General features: G+C 36.1%; 1 protein-coding gene across 1 annotated transcript in view; it reads left to right on the forward strand.

Annotated features, from left to right (window-relative positions):
• Window positions 1-17,952, forward strand: part of LOC107084260 (protein phosphatase 1 regulatory subunit 29-like) — a 158,758-nt gene that overhangs the window by 28,050 nt on the left and 112,756 nt on the right. The window contains exon 2 of the mRNA XM_015374014.1: window positions 777-1,038. The gene's annotated coding sequence lies outside the window, so the exon portion shown is untranslated. The remainder of the gene's footprint in view (window positions 1-776; window positions 1,039-17,952) is intronic.

A 17,952-nucleotide genomic window follows, 5' to 3' on the forward strand; every position in this document is an offset into this window, starting at 1 on the left:
AAAAAAAAAAAAAAAGGTCACAATGTACTTATTATTGCACATAAAATACTTCTGAGCCTGATTTTTGTAGCCACCCCAGAGCTTGAAAATATCAGTGGGGAAGAAAATATCATGATTTATAATACATGTATTACATCATTGACTGGGCTTTTATCCTTGAATGGAATGTTATTGTTCTATATTCAGTCATATGGTACTAACACATTGTTTAACATATCAGGAGCTAAACATATATATACAAAACAGATATGGCAATATAGTTTTATGCTGTATCCCAATTTTGTTTGACAAAACAAATTCTTTTTGTTGCTCAGAATGTTCAAGTCTGGTGTGTTTTTTTTTTTTTTTTTTATCACAATTGTCCAGTGTGGTTCCAAAATTCACATGAAAGGTAAATTAATAACATCTGTTGTCAAATGAATTAATAAATAATAAATGACCTTACTTGTCAGCAGTCATAAAATCTTCCTGCTGTGAGCTTTTCTCAAAGCTAAAGCAGTCCTTGCTGTCTTCCATGCACCATACAGCGACATTTACTGAATACATAATTAGACAAGTTGTGGGCTAAAACTGCTATGGTAATTTGTTACAGAAATGTGTGAATATTGGGCAGAAGATAACTTCTAATATAAGTTAATAACCAATAAGTCCCTTGTTTAGGTTTATTTGCTTTTATCTAAGTTTACATCTCTTTTTCACCTTTCGTATTGGAAATAGGATAAAAACCAAAACATACTGACATGTTTTCTCCTCTTTTTTTCTTTTTTTTTCTCCAGATTCACTTCTGATATTTTGCGCTTCTTCATTTGGAAAAGGCAAAGTTTGCTACAGTAGATCAAAGGAATCTGATCAAGTTGACTATGGAAACATAGATATTGTTACATAACTTAAAAAAAAAATATTATCCAGAATTCAAAATCTGAGAGTTGAATTTTTTGAGAAAAAGTCTGCCACCATCTGCCTACACCGGCATCCCCAAGTTGGCAGGACGTCGCCATACATGGTACATGTTTCAAGTTAATTTAATCTAAATTAGAGGTAAGTCCCTAATTTCTACCTACAGTAAAGTCAAACACAAGAACCACTTGTTGCTCGTCTGTTATTGCATACACCGGAGAAGCCATTAAATATGTGCTCAGCCTTGTTATTTTGACTGCACTAACCTTAAATGTTTGTCAATTCAATTCAGTTCAGTTTATAAAGTGCCAATTCACAACACATGTCATCCCAAGCCACTGTACAGTTCACCAGATCATACAGTCAAATTGATTCAAGGTTTTTTTTATCTAAGGAAAACCAGCTGATTGCATTGACTCATTGATTTGAAGGCAATCCTTCACACTAGGCATGCTTGTAGCGACAGTGGAGAAGAAAAACTCCCTTTTAACAGGAAGAAACCTCCAGCAGAACCAGGCTCAGTGTGAGCGGCCATCTGTCAAGGCCGACTGGGGTTCAAGGAGACAGAAGTAGAGACACAAAAAGCAGCTGTAAAAGGTGGCCCCGTCCAGGAAACACACAGCCAGGCAGACAAGCTCTGAGCCAGCTCCCATGCCAGAGGACGAAGAGAGCACATCCAGCCAGTCACAGTCAGAGAAACATGACTACACTTAAAAATAGGTTGATCTCCAACATCTATAAACAAAGGTGTTGACGGCAGCAGCACAGCTGATATTTCTCTCCAGGATGGCGTCACAGCCAAACAGGAACAGACGAGGCAAAGCTACTATGAGAAAAGAAGAGAGAGCATAACATTAGAGATTAGAGAACAGATTCTGCAGAGTGGGAGAATAGCTTAGGATATCCTGAGCCATTTTAACTATAAGCTTTATCAAAAAGGAAAGTTTTCAGCCTAGTCCTAAAAGTAGACAGGGTGTCTGCCTCACGGACTAAAACTGGTAGGTGGTTCCACAGGAGAGGAGCCTGATAACTAAAAGATCTGCCTCCCATTCTACTTTTAGAAATTCCAGGAACCACTAGGACTAAACGCACTAAACCCGCAGATTGAGAGCGAAATGCTCTGTTAGGGACATAAGGAACATAAGGAGCTTGGCCATATAAGGATTTATATGTGAGAAGGAGGATTTCAAATTGTATTCTGGATTTAACAGGAAACCAGTGAAGAGAAGCTAGAATAGGAGAGATATGATCTCTCTTTTTAATTTTCATCAGAATTCTGGCTGCAGCATTTTGGATCAGCTGAAGGCTTTTAACTAAAGTTTGTGGACTTCCTGATAGTAAAAAATTACAATAGTCCAGCCTTGAAGTAACAAATGCATGGACTAGTTTCTCAGTGTCATCTCTGGACAGGATATTTCTATTTTTTTCCAATACTCGACAGATGAAAGAAGGAAATTCTAGAAACCTCTTTGACATGGGATTTAAATGACAGGTCCTGATCAAAAATAACACCAAGATTTTTGATTTTATTATCTGAAATCAGTTTAATCACATCCAAATGAAGTGTTCCTGGTAAGTTTTCCTACACATATGCTTATGGATTATTTTATTTTATTCACATTTATTAGCACTCTATGAAATGAAGCCTATAGGCTTAAATTCAACTGGAATTCAAAACTGGACCATTATCATCATGCATCAGAGTCTCATCCATCTGGGAAGCAGTAAGCGAGCATTGAACCGCACATCCTCGTAATCCAATCAGAATTCAGAGTTCACCTTAAAACACCTTCATATATGCAGCTCAACCTGCTACCCAACAAGTAGGATCATATGTCAGACTCGTATGTCAGATTTTGATAGCCCTGGTTCAACCGAAAAGAGCAAAAAGGTATGGTTAGAGTACTGTCCCCTGTGGTTCTCCTGTGCTGCTGGCTGATTGATTCAATCTAACAAATTGCGGTCTGTTTGTGAGGTACAGTAGTCTTTGATCTAGTTGGTTGTTGATGCCTCCACCTGAGTCCTCTGCAGTTTCTGACAAAGTAAGTCAGGCTGAATTGCATTAAATGCAATGGAGAAATCCAAGAACATGATCCTCATCATGCTGTCTGCCTTGCTGTATATAAATATCAGTGGGTTTGTTGAAGTTGTTGAAGTATCAACTTCAACTCCATGGCAAAAATTAAACTGCAGGGGGTCTTTTGCTTGTTTTTTTTGCTGATGTTATGATTATCTTTATTGATGCTGTATGAGTCTGTTAAAACCTAATATCTGCCTGTTGTGTGTCAAAACTAATATTTTCCCAAGTAGTTTATCTAATTAGGACAGTTCCCCTGTCAGGATAAAAAGTGATCTTCATTATGTACATGGCAAAGATTTGGGAATGGAAAGAGCGATGTCCTTGATCTGTAGTACTGTGTAATATTTTGATATGGCTGGAGCCATGGATTTCTCCTCATTTACCTCATTGTATTGTGTAATGAAGTGGGAGGGAGCAGCACCAAATTCTGATTTGGCTGAGAACAAACTCAGAAGTGGTAGAGTAAATGGTACAGGAGGGAAGGATGTCCATGTGACTGTGGATTATAGAGAGGGATGCTGAGCTTATTCCTGAACTGAACCTGTTAAAGAATGTGTTCACTGGCTCTTTCCAGACTTCCATCTATCTGATCATACTTCTGCTTGAAGCATGTGCTCTTCTTCCTCCTTGACCACACATCTCTGATATCTTTCTGCTGTAGCTTGTTTACCAGCCTCTTCCTGTATGCCTCTTTGACTTGTCTTATCTTGACCTTAAGTTGCTTTCATATACTCCTCATTAATTCCTGGTCTCGTTTCTTGAAGGCTGGATTTTATTCTTATTAAGAATTTCCTTCAAATCACTTGTGATCTATGGTTTATTATTTGGAAAGCACACTGTTCTGTAGGAATGATGTTATCTACACAGAAGTTTATGTAGTCAGTCACACAGCCATTGCATTGATATCCTCTCCATGTGGATGACACAGTGCATCCCAGTCTGTAGCCTAAAAACAATATTGCAAGGCTTCTTAAATCTTCTGTGACATATTCTTACAGTTATTTTATCATGGATGTTTTTTTTTTTATACAGCTGCCTGCATTCTGAGCAGAAAAAACACAAGATTTTGATCTGATTTCAAAGAGTGGGTCTTACTTTAGAGAGAGGAGTCCTTGATATTTGCAAACAAATTAGTCAGTTTGTTTTCTCTGGTACAGCAGTTAAAAATATGTTGGAAAGTTAGCAGTGTAGCAGAGTTAGGGATGACTAAAATTATCAGTCACTGCTACAAATGCACCCTGCAATGGACTGGCCACCTGTCCAGGATGTACCCCACCTCTCGTCCGTAGACAGCTGGAGACTAGCACCAGACTGGCACCAGCACCACTTGTGACCCCGCTCGGGATAAGCGTGACAGAAAATGGATGGATCGATGGGTACTTCTAACTTTCAATCCACTATATTTTAAAGGAGTCATAGAATGATTATATAAGGTATTTGTTGTTGGTCCTTAAGGTCTCTGAATAGGGTGTGTAACTTTGGTTGGGCTGAAAATGGCATATTTGCTGTTTTATGATCCCTAATGCAAGCCTGGTTAAAATGCCTTGAATGAAATTCCAGGTTTTCTTCCTTTTATGGTATGCTCATGAATATTTAGATGAGCTGTGCACTGATTGGTTGGTTTACAATGAGCAGGCTGCTAAGCTGAGCAAAGACGTATCATAGCAACAAGCACTAATTCACTGAAACATCGAAATTGTTGATATGGTAGGGTGACCAGACGTTCTCTTTTTCCTGGACATGTCCTACATTTCTTACATAAAAACTCCCTGCCCTCGTCCGCCGGGGTTCCAGGAGCTGACGGCTCTGTTTGAGTGCCCGGTGTGTTTTGACCAGGTGCTGCACTGTAATCGACCAAACTCTGGGATGATTTTGTAATTCCCCCCAGACAATTTTTTAGGTCTGAAAAGTAGGACATGTCTGGTATAAAGATGACCTCTGGTCACCCTAAGCTACGGCAATAGCTGATGTACTAGTGTCAATTCCTGACCGTGTATGCGAGTTAAAAATAAGGGTGTGTGCTTTTCTCGCTGAACACAACGCTTAGCAGTAAAACTGGATATCAAAAGCAATGTGGTACAAGCAAGTGGTAGATATAGATGCACTTTTGCCATCTTATGGCCGTTTTTGGTATTGGATTTTTAAAAGTAAAATTTAGACTTCAATCATTCAGACAATCTCTGATCCCATACCCCTACATCCCCCTGGCATGGCTTGAAAGTACACACACATGTGCATATATACATTTGCTGCTGTTATATTCTCTGTGAAATAGTGCCGATCATTCCTTAATAAGATCATCGTCGACCGGGCATGCAATGTTTGATTTTAACACCTAATGTGTCTAATGGACCTAGTGAATTATATATATATATATATATATATATACACGGGTGGTCTTCTTCCCCTATTTCCTCCAAGCTCAGGCCCTCTACCAGAGGCCTGGAAGCTTGAGGGTTCTCCGCAGTATCTTTGCTGCTCCTGGACTGCACTGGACCGAGATATCTGATGTATTTCCAGGGATCTGCTGTAACCACTCTTCAAGTTGTGGGGTCACTGTCCAGAGTGCCCCAATGACCAAGGGTACCACTGATGCCTTGACCTTCCAAGTTTTCTCCAGCTCTTCTCTAAGCCAGTTGTTTTAACTTGTTCGCAAAAGATCTGACATTATCCATGATGAAATATGGAAGATATGGCTTAAATTTCCTGTTCCTCACTCTTGTTGCTCCAAATTAGTTGATGTATTATTTCAACACTAGAGATGTTAAGTAGCTGCTCCCGGGTGTAAAAAAATCTACTTGATATGGTTGCAGAGATTTTGCATCATAACCACTATTCAAAAAAGGAAAAAAAAAATATCAGTAAAAATCTTTCCAGTTTAGCAAATTTCAACACCAGATGCAAAAAACATCAGAATAAAGAAACTGATCCACAAGCGGATAACCTACTTCTCTCTAAAAAGAATATCAGACTCAAGCTAGCAGAGCTACTCCAACGTGAATGATCTAAATGTAACTACTATATTTGGTTTTGAATAAACAAGTTACCATTTTCTATTACGGTATATTCAAGGAAAAATCAGTGTTGCTTTTAGTTGAATTTGAATGTATATGGTCTGTTAGCTCTTAAACATTTTCCAACAAATATGGCCACGCTGGAACAGTGGGTAAGCGCACTACCAATGTACGGAGCGCCACTAGTTCTTAAAGGGGAACACTGTTTATTTTTTTTTACATTGGCCCCTTGATTTTACATTATTACATCATGTTCTACTCACCCATATTAGTTTTGTGTCATTTGGAGCTGTTCGGAAGATATTCAGTTAGGGTATATACAAGTAACGCCTTCCTATGGGCAACGAGTTGAAGGCACAAACTAAACTGTTCATAATTTATTTTTTATGGTACGCCAGCATTCATAACATGTAGGCGAATCACTGTCCCCCAGACATCCGCGGTTGTATTTTTTATATTTATATATTTTTTTTAAACAAAGCAGAGTGTGTATGACGTCCCATTTAAACAAAAAATGTAAAAAATCAAGTATGTTTGCTGAATTAAAGGAGGGACTCAGACATGTAAATTTCATAATGTGATATCGAAACATTTTTATTCATATCCTAGATTACAACTGTTTAATAAATTATAAAGAAAATACTGTATACACACTATACTGTTTAAAAACGTTTTTTTTTTTCCAACTTCAAATTTAGCCCTTTTTCAGTATCTTAAAGCTCTTATTCAGCTAATAAAAGACAATGTGTTTGCAATAACAGTAGCTTATCATTGGCTATTTTTTTTCTTATTGGTTTTATTTGTTATTCAGGCTGTGCCCCTACCAGACAAAGAAAAGTCCTGCAAAATAAAAAAAATCATATAGATTTGATAAAGTGGACTTTCCTGCAGTGTGGTAGTTGTTAATAGTGCAACAATTCTCATTAGAATATAGAAAAACAACAACAGATGGCACCAGAACACACCACCCTACTTACTCATTTACTGTATTTTATAAAAGTGGATAACTGTCTGTCCTGAAGCACATAAAAAACCAAGTGAATTTTTTAGACACAAAAACATTGAAACAACAGTAGAAAGAACTTTTCTTCTTGGCTGGGATCAAATCTATTTTTCTTTTCTCTGCAACATTAAATGGTCAACATTTTTGTTTGATATGTGCATTTTGTTTTTAGTGTTGGTAAAGTTTAAAGGTGGCCTATTATACCAGGAAATCATAGAGTGGAATTAAGGACATTATGGAGACCTACCAGCTTAAAGTTGAATAAAAGCACCTTAATTGATTTAGAAATCACTCAAAGTAGTGAAGGACTGTCACCACTTAAGTAGAATAGACTACAGCTAAATACAATGGGGGGAAAATCACATGCGGAACATCTAATTAGATTCTTTTGCTTTCTGGCTTTCTGCAGTTTCCCTTTTCTTAATGATTGTTTCAGCATTTTTATATGCTGTGTACTGGGTAGACTTTTGCATCCATTAGGTATTACTAAAGATGGCAATTTATCATTTTAATCATATCTGCTGCTTAGGTGGTTCCAAATCATACCTGGTTAGAGTTGCTAAGAGATTTTAATGTTTCGTTTTTTGGTATTATTTTTAAGGGCTCTTTTTTTTGGAAAATGTGAATATAGTGATTAGGGTAGGCTCAATGATAAAACCACATGTTGTAGCAATCCATTTCATCACTTTTTCATCGTTTTATTTTCTAAACCAATTTTTCAATCTCCCTCTCCTTTCTTCCTGTTCTGAGTGCCAGACTCTCCTATTGCCTTTTCAACCATGGTGAGAAACTGTGAAACATTGCCAAACCCTCCCCACGCAGACCTCCTTTGCGCACATATGAAATTACTTGTGCTAGGCCATATTTCATCAAAGGTATCAACTTGCTAGTAAACATGCTCTACTGCCCTGCTTTACCTGGGAGTCTCTCTTTGAATCCCTCATGATGAGACCAGGTCACACCACAGGCCATCTTAGTTCAGTCACCCGAGAATAAACCCATATATCCAAGGTACTCTTCTACAATGAGTAACACCAGTTGAGTGCCAGAGGTAATGTCGCGAGGGAGAGCCATGTGCATTAGCCATACTAATCTCATTAGCGGGGCCATGATTGAATCCTGTAGGAATTTTGCCACCACTGCCTGGAAAGACAAGGAGCTTGTATATTATTGAGGGGTTGATACTGTTATGAGGGGAGATGCAGGGGTGAGGGTGGGGTGAGGCACAAAGGCAGAAGGAGAGATGCATGTACAAGAGCAGGTAAACATTTCATGGATTAAGCAGAAATCTGCTTTTTGCATGCAGAAGATTAATTTTGGAATGCCAGGAATGTAAACACTTGGGCTAGATTATAAAAAGGGGATGATGCTAATAGAAAATGTACTATTTGGATTTGAAGTCCTACGAAACGGCAGTTTTGCCTTGATAAGAAATTAATATTAAAAATTGACATTGTGATATACCTTTTTCACATTGGTCAATTGTAATGCAATTATTGCTGTAAATATGATGCAACTTACCATAAGAAAATATCAAAATGCATTTATCTGTTGCATAAATAAGGGAAAGCCTACATAATTTAATTCCTGCTCTTGAGATTATACAACAAATATGTAAAGTGTGATCAAAAAAGTGTGTCTCAGCAGCACCATATAGATGTATCTATGCTGTCTGATCACAAAAATAAATGATCCATTAAAAGGCTGGTGTTCTGGTTGCACTAGAAAGCGTAAAGAGGCTAAATTTGTCATTAAAAGTTGCTGTAGACAAGTTCCTGCACGTTTTAGTTAAGGTTTACTTATACGTTCACCTTTTTCTGGGTTTTATTTCTTTACCAGTCTCATCTGTAACTTTAGCCACTATGCCCTTTTGCAGGCTTCCCATGAGATCATCCACACAAATTATTTACCAAAGCAACACTCTAAGACTTCTCAATAAAATAACTTTCACCCCATAAAAAAAACTTAACCTTTTCTTTTCTTTGACATTTCTTCCACATCTCTGTTCTTCGTTTATTTCTATCTTTTCACATCCTTTCACTTTTTGCATCTATGTCTATGTTGAACATTGTTCACTGTTGCCTACTTTTTTAAGAATCAATGTCTGTTCTCTGTTCTTGACAAATTGGGATGCCTCTAGGTTTTAGAAAGGTTATTCAATTATGCAAATTAGTTTGCCTGGTTCATGGGTGCTTCAGTTTATGACAAATTAACTTGTTTAGTTATTCAAAGACTTGATAATTAGTAGGTTGTATTATTATATCAGTATATTTCACAGTTTGTACATAACTATAAATTTCCAAAGTCACTTACATTTTTACAAGCATGGTTGCCAGGTTTCCAGAATTGCACTTTTATTCACATTTTGTGTATTATTACTATAGTTAAAAAATAACTATGCCCTAGAAAATGCTTTGAATGTGCATTTCACTGTATAAACAGAAGGAATGAAGGCATTTGTCATTAGAACTTTAGGAATAGGTACATTAAACCATGAAAGCTGAGTCATCCAGGGCCCCTGAACTGATGCAGAATATATTTACACCTTCTGTTAACCCCATTTCCTGTCAGCATTCTACCACTTTTGCCAATAGTTTGATCATCCATCCATCCATCCATCCATCCATCCATCCATCCATCCATCCATCCATCCATCCATCCATCCATCCATCCATCCATCCATGTCTGGTCATAAAATAACAACACCAAAAGCACTTTTTTCCAACTTAGCAGCAATCAGAGACTTAATTATTTTATTGAGATTATGTTGGGATGTGTTAAAGGTAAAGCGGTGTAATATACTTTGTCCTGACCAGGCTTCTAATACATGTACACATTACAAGAGAGTCAGTTTAGTAACCGTATTTCCCTGTTTTCTCGTTTTTTACTTCCTCTTCCTTTTTTAGAGAAGAAGTAAGACTCTCTTGAGCAAAGTTCCAACTACTTTTTTCTTAGCATATATAAGTAAAACTAATTAAAACCGGTGAGGAAAGAAATACAAAACAAAATCTTTTGAATTGGGGTTTTGTTTTTTAGATTTTAAAAGGCTCCTCTTCATTATGATGAATTCTTAAAGGATTTTTCTTCACACAATTACCCTTTCTTTTTATGATATCCTTTTTTTTACTAACACTCCTGGTTCTCCAACTGGTATTTTATTTAAAAAAAAAGCATTTTAATTTTTTTCTGACCTGATATATATTTTTGCCCTTTTACTTTGGCTGGTTGATGATTCATTCATTCAGCCACATATCAGCATAATGACTCACCAAATGGTCTGATTTCCTCTTATTCTTTTTCTCACCTCACATTAGGTTGTCATCATTAAACACATCCATTTCAGTACAAACGTTTTTTTTTTCTGTTCAACATCTGATAAAAAGCCAATAGAATATTTTTTATTTGGATAAAAAAAAAATCTTCTAAAAATGGTTATACAAAATTGCCATATTCTCATTCACTCATCTCATATCTTAAGACAGCAGAATGATGAAAATACAGCACTAAATACCACTCACCCTTCTGCATGAATTACTAATATCAATGGAACAAATCAGATTACCCTAACTCATGAGTAGCCACCACCATTAGAATTGCCAAATTACAGTTTTAGACTCTATGACTAGATGACAGTATCTCATTTTCTTGTAAGGATATACAATTATGTTTTCACAGAGGTTTAAAATTTACTAAAATTGTAGCTCGGTTTATTCATAAGGAGTTATTTGGATCAAAAAGTCATACTAATTGCTAAACATAAATTACCCAATCACAAACAGGTTTTCACTGACAGTAATGTACCTGTCTTTCATTAATAAAAAGCTGTAAAACCCCTACAGTAGATATGCTATAACTTGATATATTTATCAGCTGCAACCAAACAAGCATACTAATTGCTAAACAATTTGATGAAAGAAAAAACAGATTAGGATTTAATATTCTGGAGTTTTATGTTCTGTAAAAACATGTTTTGGTACATATGTTTGTGAGTCCTTTTAATCAATGATGAATCCTATCTCTCATTAATCGTTAAAAGTTTTGTTTTCAGATATGTTAAACTTGATATTCTTTATTTCTGGTGTGTAGATTTTTATGTGTTACTTTTTTTCAACAGCAAATGATAAATTGCTCTTACTTTGCTGAGCTTTCTTTGGGATAGCATATCAATGATGATTATGGAATTGTGCTGTACTAATGAACTTGTCAATGCACTTTAGCAAGCCAAATGTTGCATCTGCAAAATGTCAAATCACTTTAATTGCAACAACAGTTATTCAAATAGACTAGATGCTTTGGTATGCAAAACAAAATAAAGAGTGCTGTCCAATGCCAATTCCAGTATATGTGTTTAGAATTTACACTTATAGACATGCCCACCAAGTACTAGCACTTATCAGTGCCTCAAAGTATTATTACATGATACGGGTATGCTTCTGAGGATTATTATTGTGTTAATACGGATGTGTTCTGGTTTTCTGACTTGAATGTTTTAAATACATTTAGAATAAATAAGATTAAATGAATTATTTTTTGCTCATGCAGGTGGTGAGAAGGAGAGAAATATGAAAGCTTTTGTTTCTGCACTAAGGGTACCTCAGTCAGCTGTTAAAGGAGCTCCATAGTTCCTCTACAGTCCGGTGCAGTGGTGAGAGGTGTTTTACATGATGGATGTGAGCTTGGCTAACATCCTGATCTCACCCACCACCTATACAGAGTCCAGTGGGAAGCAAAGGACAGAGCTGGCAGAGCATGCTATGTTTATTTCATTTAGAATATAATCTACATCATTTTTCCTTTATCTGTGTTCTTTTTAGTACTGATAATTGTGAGTTGGTTGTTTCCTACAGTGAGTTACTCTGCCAACTTAAATCTACTATTGGAATCATATTGACTGTTTTTATAATTCCCAAATAGAATGAGTTAGATGTGCTCTTACTTAGAATTTAAATGTAAACCAAGCATGTTGGATTCATCACGTAAACAATGTGAGCAAACAAATTTCTTATATGTGTGTTTCTGACTCTTGATTGTAGTTTACTATTTGTTGAGCAGTGTGGCATATTATTACCAGGATAACTAAAATTTACAGCTATTATCACCTAAATGCATTAAATTTCACCCGATAAACGGAGTTTAGTTGTGCTCTTGTTGAAATTTGAGGTGTACTGTAAAATATTCAAATCCCTTTGGAAAAAAAATTGGGTGCCCATTATAATATTTAGTTCATAGAAAAACTAACTCAAAAATCTTGGTGGATTCATTACGTTTTTCACAAAGGTGTCCAACTTGCATAGTCTTAAATGAGCTTTTCAAAGAAAGTCATATTGACATTTTGCCTTGGGAATTGACAGTGTGTGTGTGTGTAAGTGAGTGAAGTTAGTATGAGATTACCTTTTATTTATAGCTGATTAATCAATAAAATTCACTTAGATGACAAAAATAAATGTTCCAGTTTCATAGTCATGGCAGTCATGAACCTGTTCCACAAAAGTGCCACCATACAGTATGAATAATGTCGATAATGTGGATGAGTTCAGGCACCTCAAAGGTGTGGGAGTTTTCTGGCTGCAGTCCTTCAATGCTATTCGCACACACTGTGGGTAGCTTCCGATTCCTTGTGGTTTTGTTTACATGTTATGTTCTGTCTTAGCGAAATGAGAAAGATGGAACTGCCAGATGCTTCATAGCTGAAAAGCTTTGGAGTTAGAGGGATAAGGATAAGGAGGCTTTTATCTTTTTTCTTCTTTGAAAGTTTGAAGTTATTTTCCAGGAGCATTGAATACATGAAGGTTTTTTTTCATGAAATCAGAGACAGTGGAGGATATTTAACATCCTCCCTCCGAATGACTCAAAATAACTTGTTTCTGCCTGGTCATTGCAGTATAGTTGTTGTTCCTCAACTTGACAATCAACGTTTTTTCATCCAGTTGATTTTGAATTCCATCCGCTGGACTTAATTTCCAAGTTTGAAGACACTTCGCTTCTCATCCAGGAAGCTTTTTCAATTCAAAATGTCAGGAATAGCATTGACTTCGAGATTTTATACAGAACAAACAAAAACCTTGCAAAACAAATTGAAATGGATGAGGTGTCCACCCCTTTAGAATGGGGGTCGTTTGGCATATTTTGTTACCCTGCAATGCCCCATACCTGTAGGGCGGTTGGGGGGGGTTAAATTGAATTGTTGGCCTGGCGAGGTCCTCAGTTCTCCTGTGCAGGGGCTGGGGGCCGATGATAGCAAAAAGGGATTAACTCAATTGCTGCATTGTAGGTTTTTTGTAGGTTTTTCTTTCTTAACATAAATGGCTTCCTTTCAATCCAATTTAATGACCCACAACTTAAATTCATTCTGTTTCTTTAATATTGTTAATTTTGTTAATTTATTAATCTATTAATATAATTCACAAAAAACATTTGATTTTAATTAAAATGAAAATTAATCAACCATTTCAAAAGCAACCCAAATTGGAGCTTGATGGAGAAGAGTTTCTTTACATTTTTCACATGAGGGCTGGTGGCTCCCAATATCATTAGTTGATTTCAATTTGAGTTATTAATCTGTTCCATTAGTATAATATAACAAATAGTTATTGTAGATTTCATACAGATTTGTATATAAAAGATGCATGCTGTTAGAAAATACTAGAAGAAAACAACTGTAGTCTGTTGATATTGATAATCATGTCCTTTTATTATAGAATAATCCTATATGACTTCATATTACAAAAGTACTTCTTCAATGTGCACTTTGAACACGTGGGGAGCATGACTACATGCTATTTTATTGCATTATATAAAAAAAAATTTAAAGGGTAGTTATTACTTATAAAATAATCCCTCTTAAAATTATGCTTCCTTTACAGAATAACTAACATTGCAATACTACTCCATGAGTACTGTAAGAATTATGTAATGAAATTATGTTTGAGATTACTTCACATTTGACAAAAAACAAAAAGAAAAAGCTGTCGGAACTTACACAGAAAGAAAAAGACAATTAGANATGTAATGAAATTATGTTTGAGATTACTTCACATTTGACAAAAAACAAAAAGAAAAAGCTGTCGGAACTTACACAGAAAGAAAAAGACAATTAGACGAGTTTTATTGATACAATTACTTTAGTCTTTGGTGCCAAGGCCTCAGCAGGAAACAATTGTGCTCAATTTTGCTTTGATATGCATAAGAAGGGGCATAAGAACAGGGATGTTTCCCCCCAGGCCTGAAACTGGTGGTGGAGTGGAGATAGATGAAATTGGTTCAGTCCATAGACTGCTGGTTGGCGAGTCGCTGTGTTTGAGCTGTATTGGTGAGATCCAGTGGATTGTGTGAGCTGTTACTAGTGCTTCACTCAGGGACCTGGGAAGATGGAAGTCAAGCTTGGATAACAAAGGTTGCATGAACCTGTCCATGATGAGCAAGCATGAAGCTACAGTGGAGAGGAAAAACTCCCTTTTGGGAAGAAACCTCTGACAGAACCAGGCTCAACATGGCGGTCTTCTGCCGGATCGGTTAAGATGAGACAGGGAATGCAGTAAGAGTCCGGGAGGAATGACACTCTGATGGGGAAGTAGCTGAAGAAGCACCATGGAAAAGTCAGATGAAGCTTTAGCTACGATGGTGGAGAACGGGATGGAGGTGGTTTGAATCAGGTTATCTTAATCAAGTCAGACAGGGCAACCACTGCTGCGTTTTGGCTGGGTAGCAGACAAAGTTGTGGATTTGGAGACCTTTTAAGATTAAATCTGGATGCTGATGTGGCTTCATCAAGGTGTGGTTCAAATCTGATTGGCTTGTCAGAGGCAGATGAGGGTGAGTAATTTAGTTTCTTCAATCGAACCTCCGCCTGGGCTAGATTGAAAAAAAAAAACTTTTAAACTTCAATCCCAAATTTAGACACAAAAATATTTTTTTTCTCTTACCTTAGATCCAGATATATGGTCAAAAGGTACAGTTTTTAATCAATGCATTGTTTAATGTAATTAAATATGTTAAGTGTGTATATCAATAATGTGGAAGTGCATGGATCAGATGTGTTTAAAGTTATCTGTCCATTTCTATCACAGTGGAGAACCAAAGCTCTCAGAAAGCGCAGACCTCTGCCAAGTAACTTATTTCCCCCGACACCTTCAGTTAATACCTGTATTCACAGAATCTTTTTAAACAATTCCTGGATCCAGATGTTGATCAGCATTGTGCACCTTCTCTGAAAATTTAAGCAAAATAATTCCTAACTTTTTAAAGTAATTTTTAATACAAACAGACAAATAAACCAATGCAGATGAAACATAGCCTCCAGTAAAGGTTGGAGGCTGCAAGCGGAAGGACCCACATGGAAGCCGAATGCCACTCACAGCGAAGGTCTGCAGAATTGAAGCCGAATGCCACTCACAGCGAAGGTCTGCAGCATTGAAGCCGAATGCCACTCACAGCGAAGGTCTGCAGCTAGACACTCTGACAAAGGGTCTTTTTTTGTGAATCCCAGGCTTCAGTTTCTGTTGAAGTCTTCTTTAATACATTTGCCTTGGGGAGAGGTCAGACTAAGTATGATTAATGCACCCTTAGAAAAGCCTTTTTTCTCAAACATTAATTAGCTAAGTGTGTGATAAAATAGTCTGTTCAACAGAGGGTTTTATCATACTTTAAAGCAAAACCCAACTTATTATTAGGTTGACGTTCTAGACTGTTTAGGATATTGTCTTGGTGACTAGCATGATTTCAGTGGTTGGTGTGATCAACTTTGAGCTGGAGTTTCTACAGTAACTGCAGATTCGAGAGGAGAGATTTAAAAATTCAAAAGGGTCGCTTTAATATTCCTGTTATCAGCTTTGAGTCTTATACTCTCTCAGTCTTGTAGCTGAAGTGAACAGCAGACATGTCTTATTGTGTTACAGAACATGCAATTTCCTTTTAAATAACTTATTTCATTTCTGTGCTTTCTCAGACACCTTTTTTTATTATTTCTTTTTACATCTCACTAATACGGAAGCTCGCTTCCTTAGAATATTTTTCTCTTATTGATAAGGTTCACCCTGAGGAATGTTGTTCTCGGCACAATTGTATCTTCCTTACCAATCGGGAAAATATGACATTTTCAGCTATTCCCCTACCTGGTTGCTAACTACGCCCTTTCAAACTTAAGAAAGGGCTACTTCAGATGAACAGCCAATCTCTACAGGAAACAAGATAAATCTCATCAGAAAATGGCAAACTTAGCCACTATCCAAAGCGAGGCTCTATGGGCCTCCTTTATCAGAGCAAAGATAAGAGTGCTAATATTATTTTGTCATACAGGATACCCAGTTCTTTTACCCTGAATAAAATATCTATACACATAAAAAATAATACATAAGAGTTAAAATATCATGTTAAAGAGAGCAGTGAAACATTGTTGGTGTTATAACATCCAATCGAAGAATATGGGGAAATAATATGTCTAGAAAATCAACTTTACAATCATTTAGATTGAGCTCTGCTTTTCCAAACAGAGGTAATTGAACTTAAACAGCTTTTAATCTTAACATATGTTTTAGTAAAATGCATATAAAAACTCAGATGAACCTTAACATTATGTACCGTATCAACTCATACATGGAGGTGTTACTTATCTTATTAAAAAATAGACACAACTTCTATCCATATTCCTCTTATGATCCTTAATTGGTCTGCATGAACACCGTGGGATTATTGCATGACTAATCCATGAATCATTACTGTTTATTTCATCTTTAAATATCTACCACTGATGTCTGAAGCTGAATAGTGAACGTTAAGCAACAATTAGTCAATGGGATTACCAGGCATTTAACCTTATCAGTATTCATCATTTTATAAATTTAGAGAGCTCTTCACTCATACAGCAACAAGAAATTGCCAGCAAATTATATTTTATTAGCCAAATAAGACATTGATTGATATAATTTGAGCTGTGCATTTTTGTATTTGAGTTAATTTTCTGTTTTTCACTGGATGTTTTTTTTTCCACAACTTCCTCTTTGCTGAATAGTTGCCAACTTTTGTTTAAAAATTGTTGTAAAAGGGATGAAAGCGTAAACATTGTTTTAATCTGGTCATACAGAGGCAGAGAAAATGGGGTTGAGAGGTTTCAAGTAAATTGGTAAGGACGACCGGCCAACCAGATCTAATATGGATCTTATATAACAGAGTGCAGACTTTCTCATTTAAACTCTGGATTACTCGAATATGTGTGGATGTGGCTTGATGTGAAAAAACTCACTGCTTCAAAGACTAACGCATCAGAAAAACAGCACAAAAAAGTTATTTATCTGAAATGTTTTTTAGATGTTTTATATTTTACAATGAATGTAAATCCTTTTTTCCACCTACAACAGGGATGTAAATATGCATCTGCTATAAACATCGACATTTACTTTTTTATACATCATGGTAATTAAGAGAAACTCAATAGAAGAGTCAAAAAAAAAAATTTAAATGTGTGTTTTTTTTTTACTTTGATCTTTTGTACCTGTGGTTAACCAGACTATTGAGTGTTTGTGTGTTTTTAGAGTTCTTAAAATGTAGGCTGATACTTCAGTGTGTTTATATGCAGCCTGAATATTGCAAGGATTAAAGCATTTTTAAAAGTAGAGAAAGCCAAAAAAGTAAAAAGGATATCTATGCTGCTATCACCTTTCAATATATGGTTGTTGAATCTAAAATGAAAGTTGCTTCAAATATCTATTAATTATTCTTCACCTTGTGAAATAGAGAAAAACATTATTATTCTTGCATTATAATTGTTCCAAAAAAAAAAGGGAAAAAAAAATTTAATGCCAACTTAGTCCTAATGTCTTGTTATTCACACTGGGGATTTTTAACACTGCTGCCTATTGGCGTAAAGATATCAACCACCAATTAAAACCCACACAGCCCCACTTTAAGAAAAAAATCTGTGCTATCTCTTTATGATTTAGAAAATATACATACATATATATATA

Source organism: Cyprinodon variegatus, unplaced genomic scaffold (assembly GCF_000732505.1).
Source record: "Cyprinodon variegatus isolate N-32 unplaced genomic scaffold, C_variegatus-1.0 Scaffold96, whole genome shotgun sequence".
NCBI lineage: Eukaryota > Metazoa > Chordata > Actinopteri > Cyprinodontiformes > Cyprinodontidae > Cyprinodon > Cyprinodon variegatus.